Genomic DNA, 7,140 nt, shown 5'->3' with positions numbered 1-7,140 from the left:
AAATTGCGGAGGGCTCTTTCATGATGATGGATGTGTTGCAAAAATACTGTATGATCGGGGCTCCGCACATTACCAGCAGCGTCAGCGTCTGAGGCTTGTGAATTTTGTGTAGATGCATGTGCGGCATCTGCAGAGCTGCCTGGGCTATGTGAGTGCTGTTCTGACTCTTGTGACGACGTCTGTGGTGTCTGTAGAGGCACTGCAGTACACATGTCACCACGACGCCCCCTAGAGCATAGCGCCCGTCTAGCGCTGACCAACAATTTTAGAGCCCTCTTTATAACTCTAGCCCTATTATACCTGGGTAGTGTTAGTTTAGGCGGTTTATGCATGCCGTAGCCGACCATATCTAGTCATAATGGGGTCGCTGTAGTTGTTATCTCGCCATCCAGCAGCAGGCTCCGAAGTGCGTATAGTTCGGACTTATTAGCCTGTGTTGGGCTTTGTGTTGATAATAATTTTTCAAAAGTATCGCAAAAAAACATTATTTTGGGGAGCCAGCGTTTGTAGCGTAAGTAGCGGACGAAGTGTTCCTGAAACACAAGCATTTCAACGGGGCCCCAGCTGCGGGATTCATGCGGCAGATCTATAGCTGGCGCATGAATCCGTGGCTTTTTACACACCTTAAGCTCTTTACACACCTTAACATCAGCCGGTCGCGACCTCTTTGACCGTTTCTTAACATTAACAGAGTTAGATACACAGACATGAGATATGTCACCCAAATTAGAGGGTCCTGATGGTCCGACCCCAGAGGCATTAGCAGGCCCCGTTACACATGGCGCTGACGGTTGCATAGTGTGGGACATACGTATAATGAGCGGTTCTACGGATGGTTGCTTACCATCAGCGAGCTGATCAATCTCGCGATCATACTCTTCACGAGTCATCGTGGCTGTTGCACCCACGGCGCAGGATGCGGTTGGTGGCTCTGTAACATGTTTTGTTTTTCGCTTATGTTTTCGGGGTGCCTCGACCACTTCTGGATATAGTAGCGCGGGGTCATTCACACGGATTGTCGATGGCTGGCCAGTGCTTGAATGGGGTATTTCACGATGGTCCGACGGCACAGGGTTTCCTGCGTCCTGAACCACGCAGATCGGTGATAGCGGATGTGCTCTAACAGCTCCATTAGCCGTCTGTATCGCCGGCCACGCTGGTGCTGCGCCATTCTCGGTGATCTGTAGCGGCTGTAGAGGTGCTGGAGGTGTTTTTCTCATGACTTTGCGCATAGCTGTAGGAAAGATTATACATGTGTCAGATATGTGCGAGACAGTCGCAGGCCGCTGCGCTTAGCTGCAGGAAGGATTATACATGTATCAGATATGTGCGAGACCATCGCAGGTCGCTGCGCTTAGCTGCATGAAAGATTATACATGTGTCAGATATGTGTGAGACCGTCGCAGGCCGCTGCGCTTAGCTGCAGGAAAGATTATACATGTGTCAGATATGTGTGTGCCATGGATCTCAATGGTGAAGCACGTGTATCATTGATTGTACAGAGACTGTGCATGTATACCAAAATATACACTTACGGGATAGCGATGTGTGGTGAATGATTGCCGTGGCGTCTTCTGTAGCTTCTGTGAGGCTCTCCATTAGCTCCGGTATATTCTCTTTTGTGAAAATTCTTCTAGGCTTCAGTTTACAAGCTATAAATAAAGATATAGGCCTTAGTAGAGGCGTGGTGGATTTTCTCAGAGCGGTTGTGCAAAAACTTTTCATACGATTACCTTTTCCTTTCCGGCACCCCGGTCCGAGCTGTTTTTTAGGTGCTCTAGAAACAGGACTGTTTCTCGGCGTGGGGGTCTGGTACATCAGTTCCTCAACAGGTAGCTGATTGTGTTCCGAGGTGGTTGGTTCTGGAAACATGTCGACATCTGTAAAGAATTAATATATATATATTTACACGTCTAAATACTTAAAAGCTATATACACACACACACACACATACACAGCAGTCACACAACGCACCTATAATGTCCTGAGTCAAAGCCCCCACAGCAGCGCCACACTCCAGAGTAGGCACGCTGAAGCCGTTTAAAAAATCATCGCTGTAGTTGCTGATAAATTCATCTACAGCATCGGGGGTGTTCCTGGTAAATTCATCTAGATTATCGGGGATGGTCCTGATTAATTCATCTTAAACAAGAAAGAATAAACAATATAAAGATAATATATAAAACAATCCTTACTTAGAATGGGCCACTAACAGATACATGTATATAAATCTTGAAACATACCGAATACCGAATCCGCAACTTGACTGGAAAAAGCCGAAAAATGTTGGGATTCCATCTAAAATAAATTATCTGTGTAAATTTTTTGCGCAATCTATATTAACCGCACACCACCACTCGTCAAGCTCATTTATATACACACCAAATAAAACTGCGGCCCGTGTATAAATATTCTTATACTAAGCAAATCATGGGTAATACGGCTAAGTCTTTCTATATTAATTATGCGCCACAAATATGATTTATGCGGTAAAACTATATTACACAGCCCCACTAAATATACCGCTACTGTATAAATATGACTATAAATATGTCTATGTTAAACAAAACACATGTAGTAAGTAAGCGCTGCATGCGCTAGTTAGGGCGTATTAACAGTTATTAACTACTGTATTACATAAATTATGTTATAATAGTTGCCCGCGGATAAGTCTTTCTATATTAATTATGTACCACAGAATATGTTTTATGCAGTAAAACTATATTATACAACGATACTAAATATGCAGCTATCCTCCAGTATAACACTAACTTATTAAACAAATAACACCCTTAATTATGGTTTAGAGATGCATAGTTAAATATAATTAAGCATTTGCGAATAATAAGACAACTGGCATATATACTTACATTTAGAATAGCTCTGCTTTTTTTAGTCTAGTCGGACTTCTGGTGAATGTCTGATGTACTGTAGTGGGACAGTCAGCTGTATTTATCCTGAGTGTCATAAATCAGCTCACCTGTTAACAACCAAAAAAAACACACCCAGTTACGCCCATCACACGCCTTCTGTTAACACCCAGAACACAACCATACATGCAATTAATGCATGCATTAACTCACGCATGATATAGCCGGATTAAAACAGGAATTTTTATACAGCTGAATTTCTGAAAGAAGCAGGCTGTTGATTAACGAGCCACAATCATTTTAATCAATCATGACGTCTAAATCGTATGATGCCATATTAGAAAAACAATATTTTACAAGCCAGGCACCCGGATCATTCTCGGGTATTGACAAATTATTTAGATCTGCAAGAGCGCGCGGAATAAAGAAATCTGATGTTATTGCTTGGTTGAATAAGCAAGACACCTACACGCTACACAAGCCTGCTAGAAAACGCTTTTTGACAAATAAAATTTACGTCTCGGCCATTGATGCGCAGTGGCAGGCGGATCTCGTAAGTTTAATTGACTATTCAAGGGAAAATGATAATGTCAAATACATCCTGACGGTGATTGATGTTCTATCGAGATACGCATGGTGCGTGGCCTTGACAAACAAGACAGGCGCTAGTGTCGCCAGATCGTTCGAATTAATATTTCAAAATGATAAGCGCATACCGAAGAAACTGCAGACGGATCGCGGCAAAGAATTTATAAATTCATCACTCAAGCAACTATGTAATACGCACAATATTCATCACTTTTTTACAAACAATGATGTAAAAGCCGCTATGGTCGAGCGTTTTAATCGCACATTAAAAACCCGTATGTGGCGCTATCTTACGCATCATAATACCTTTAGGTATATTGATATTTTACCGGATTTACTGCATAGCTACAACCATACGTACCACTCAACGATCCGCTGTAGTCCCGCGTCTGTGTCAGAGAGAAACGTGATGCAAATCTGGCGCAATATTTACAGTTCTACTATTACTAATAAACCGATTAAACCGTCTTTAACGGTTGGCTCTCATGTGAGAATATCGCGCTATAAATCGCCCTTCTGTAAGGGCTATGAGAAGACATACAGCGAAGAGATTTTTTTAATTACCGCCGTCTCCAATAAATTTCATAAACCCCTTTATAAAATCAGTGATTTAGCCGGGGAGCCTGTAGAGGGGTCATTTTATAAGGAAGAGCTGCAAAAAATACCTATGGATGAGGATCGTGTCTACAGAGTAGAAAAAATTTTGAGAAAAAAACGTGTCAGGGGTGTGAGTCACTGCTTTGTCAAATGGCTGGGCTACCCCGAAAAATTCAATAGTTGGATCCCGGCCTCGGAGTTGACAGATATATAACCATGGAAGCGGGCTCATTTTTCGTGACATTACCCAGTAATTCGTCAATTAAAATCTACCCTGAAAACACAATATCTGAGTACAATACCAAGTTAGCGCGGGCCGTTCATCTTTCGGCAGATTATGAGGTGGCGTTAACGGAAATACAGTACCCCCATACGTGGAACACGTTTGATGCTTTTGAAGGGAGCTTCTACGCGGCTAAACACGGCGAACCGTTAGTACAGTATCACATAAAATCAGGATTTTACTCGTCCATTCCTAAGCTAGTTGGCGCGGTCAATGCCCGAATAGAAGTGCTGTATTTATCTACGCCTGCCTACAGAATACGGTATGATGAGCTACGCCGCGAGGTGATCCTGACCGACCCATCCCCTATACAGTTTGCTCTGGGTACTAATCTAAAATTTATTTTCGGACTGCAGACCGTCGATGACTCCCCCGTTGCTTTAATGCCGTGGAATCGCCGCTTTTACCCCGATTCAAAGGCTGGTTTTTATTCGCTTTTTGTATACACTGATATAATTCAACATCAACTTGTAGGTGACAGTTACGTTCAACTGCTACGAACCGTAGAAGTTAGCGGCGATGATAATGATATTGTCACGGTGCGCTACTCACGACCCGATTACATACCGCTGTGCAAGCAACACTTTGACTCCATAAACATTACAGTCATGTCGGACCAGGGCACGCCGGTTAAATTCAGATACGGCAAGTGTATAGTGCGATTACATTTTAGACCTCGCCAGCATTGACACGATAAAATGTTGTCTCAAAGGGTGTATGGAGATCCTGCTGTTTATGCCCGCTACTATACTGCCCAGTCGGGGCACGGACTAGAGGGGTTCCGCGGGAGCGAGTACATGTATGGCTCTGGACTGGCAGGACTATTTAAAGGCTTATTTCGTCGCGCCGTGCCGCTTTTCAGAAAAGGCTTAGAATTAGTAAAACCACACGTTCGGACGGCTGCCCGGAACATCGCTGCAGATGCCGTGACATCAGCATCGACGGCCCTTATGAAAAGGATAAATACACCAACCCAGCAAGACGGCTCTGGGATAATCTATGTCGCTAAAAAAGCCCAAAAAAGAAAGCGGCGCGTTTGCCCTCCTTTACCGCCGATGCTCATGAATAAAACTACATACAAGAGACGGCCCCGTCAGAAACGAGTAAGACGCTCTGCGGACGACATCTTCTAATCAGTTACCATGGCTTTCCTGCATGACGCTTCTGTAGAGTGCGCAAAATCTGAACTGGATATTTTTGCCGTACCACCGACTCAAACAAGTATCGAGAAATCTCTATTTGTAGAAGTACAGCCGGTTGCTGCTCTGTCAGACAATGGACCGTTGGAGTTTTACATATCTGGTAGCGGTGATTATTATTATGATCTGAACAACACGCTGCTGTACATAAGCTGTCGCATCGTGAAGCAGGATAATACGGCCATCGCCGATGGTGCGCGTGTGGCGCTCATAAACTACCCTCTAGCCACTCTTTTTAACCAGGTCGATATTAGTCTGGGAGACCGACTTATCTCACAATCGGACAATCTCTACAGCTATAGAGCGTACATAGAGACCCTTTTAAATTACAGTTCACAGACGCTGGCATCACAATTTACAGCCGGTTTGTTCTATAAAGACACTGCGGGGCATCATAATGACAGGCGCCTGGATGGTGCAAATGCGGGATTTATCAAAAGAGCCAGTGCCGCCTCTCGCTCAAAACCCATCAACCTTTTGGGACCCATTTTTGGGGATATATTTAACCAGCCAAAGTTAATATTGAACGGCCTTGACCTTAAGGTTAAGCTGTCAAGAAATAAGGATACTTTCTGCCTCATGTCCGCAGAAGCCGAGCCGCTGAAGGTACAAATCTCGCAGGCGGCTCTCTATGTGAAAAGAGTGCAGGTATCACCGGCTGTCCGAATCGGCCACAGCCAGGCCCTCCTAGCCGCTACAGCCAAGTACGCTGTTGACCGAACATGCCTGAAAGTGTACAGCATCGCCGCAGGGACACGGATCACGAACCACGAGAACCTCTTCCTAGGACAGATACCAAAAACTGTTATATTGGGGTTTGTAGATAATGAGGGCTTCAGCGGTTCTTATACAAAAAACCCGTTGGACTTTCACCACTACCACGTCAACCACGCGGCATTATATCTGGATGGTCAGCAGATACCCGCGAGGCCTTATAATCCTAATTTTAATGCTGATTTAGCCATCAGAGAATATATGGCGCTTGCCCATATATCGGGCAAGCAAAAGGCTGATTGTGCCATGGCGATAGATCGTGAAGAATTTATGGCTGGCTTCACGCTATTTGCTTTTGATTTATCGCCTGATCAAGAGCCTGGAGGCCATTTCTCGCTCATTAAAACAGGTAATCTGCGTGCTGAAGTCCGCTTTGCGATAGCGACACCCCACACGATAAATATGATTGTCTTTGCAGTCAATCACACCATTCTGGAAATTAATAACAGGCGAGAGATCTTGTACGATTTTAATTAAGCAACGATGGACAGTCTGCAGCTTACAGTTGTAGCGCGGTCCGATAATTATACAGACCGCATATTCGCCGGTGTGTTTCCGTGTGATTTGCTTCCGGAAGAAAGAGTGACTCAGAGACCCGCGGCATATATTGTGAATACAGACCCGGCGAATCAAGCTGGTCGCCACTGGATATTAATCGTACTCTGCGACGATAAGACGGGCATATTTTTTGACAGTTACGGCTTCCGTGCGGATAATATTATCTTTCCACGCGCTTTTGTGACATTCCTGAACAAGAATTGTTATTCTTATTGTTATCAGAGCGCACAAATTCAAGATTTGTATAGCCGTGTATGCGGTCATTATTGCA

The 7,140-nt window shown here is 44.3% G+C and overlaps 1 long non-coding RNA gene across 1 annotated transcript; it reads right to left on the bottom strand.

The window, feature by feature from the left end:
• Window positions 1–1,989: 1,989 nt before the first annotated feature.
• LOC138667421 (uncharacterized) lies at window positions 1,990–2,940 on the bottom strand. The gene is made up of 3 exons (XR_011318751.1): window positions 2,871–2,940; window positions 2,244–2,298; window positions 1,990–2,142 (listed from the first exon to the last, which is right to left on the bottom strand). It is a non-coding gene; the product is annotated as an uncharacterized lncRNA (long non-coding RNA).
• Between the last annotated feature and the right edge of the window lie 4,200 nt (window positions 2,941–7,140).

The sequence above is a fragment of the Ranitomeya imitator genome, chromosome 2, assembly GCF_032444005.1.
Source record: "Ranitomeya imitator isolate aRanImi1 chromosome 2, aRanImi1.pri, whole genome shotgun sequence".
Lineage (NCBI taxonomy): Eukaryota > Metazoa > Chordata > Amphibia > Anura > Dendrobatidae > Ranitomeya > Ranitomeya imitator.
Note: the sequence above shows the minus strand (reverse complement) of the source record. Positions and strands in the feature narration are given on the sequence as shown.